Source organism: Rhagoletis zephyria, unplaced genomic scaffold (assembly GCF_001687245.7).
Source record: "Rhagoletis zephyria isolate East Lansing unplaced genomic scaffold, Rhagoletis_zephyria_1.1 Rzeph_scaffold_00155, whole genome shotgun sequence".
NCBI classification, from domain to species: domain Eukaryota; kingdom Metazoa; phylum Arthropoda; class Insecta; order Diptera; family Tephritidae; genus Rhagoletis; species Rhagoletis zephyria.
This window is the reverse complement of record NW_016157239.1, coordinates 238,695-239,720: the sequence shown is the minus strand read 5'-3', so window position 1 is coordinate 239,720 and position 1,026 is coordinate 238,695.

Below are 1,026 nucleotides of genomic sequence, written 5' to 3'. Positions count from 1 at the left end.
AACCTCGGAGAAGCAAAAAAAGGGCCCCTAACAATGCAGGGAAAGTTCAACGTCGAAAAGCTGCAATCAAAACAGATGGCCAATGGATTCGGCGCTCGACCCTCACACCTGCTGTGAGAGAGCACTCTTCAACAAACCGACTTGCTGGTACGATGAGGAGTCTGAGAAAATGCTTGAAATGCTGGCCGACAGAAAAAACACCCGAAATTTTTAGCAGAGAGTTGAGCGATTTACGGAAGGTTTCAATACTCTTGTATGTGTGACCGATGTCCAGAACGTAGTCAGATTATGGAAGGAACACTTTTCGACCCTTTTGAATGGCAGAAGCACTGAAAGAAGTGGAGAAGACGAACCCGAGGTCCCACTCGATGACAATGGAGTCGATACCCCAGCACCTGACTATGTCGAAAAGTTCCAANTTTACGGAAGGTTTCAATACTCTTGTTTGTGTGACCGATGTCCAGAACGTAGTCAGATTATGGAAGGAACACTTTTCGACCCTTTTGAATGGCAGAAGCACTGAAAGAAGTGGAGAAGACGAACCCGAGGTCCCACTCGATGACAATGGAGTCGATACCCCAGCACCTGACTATGTCGAAAAGTTCCAAAGCTGCTTGAGCTGACGGCCTGTCAGCTGACCTATTTAATTACGATGGCCAGGAGATAATAAGGTGCATGCTCGACGACTGGAATTCTAGTGCGCTCTGCCTAATCCACAAGAAAGGCGACCCCGCCATGCGTGCCAACTACCGTGGGCTCAGCCTTCTAAGCATAGGTTGCAAGGCCTTATCGAATGTGTTGTCTACCATAGACCAGGTATTCACAGTACGCCAAATCTTGGAAAAGACCCGCGAGAAAAGGATCCGCACTCACCACCTATTTATCGACTTTAAAGCCGCTTTCGACAGCACTAAAAGGAGTTTCCTATATGCCGCTATGTCTGAATTTGGAATCCCCTCAAAACCCATACGGCTGTGAAAAATGACGTTGAGCAATACCACCAGCTCTGCTCTGTTGCCGTTCGCC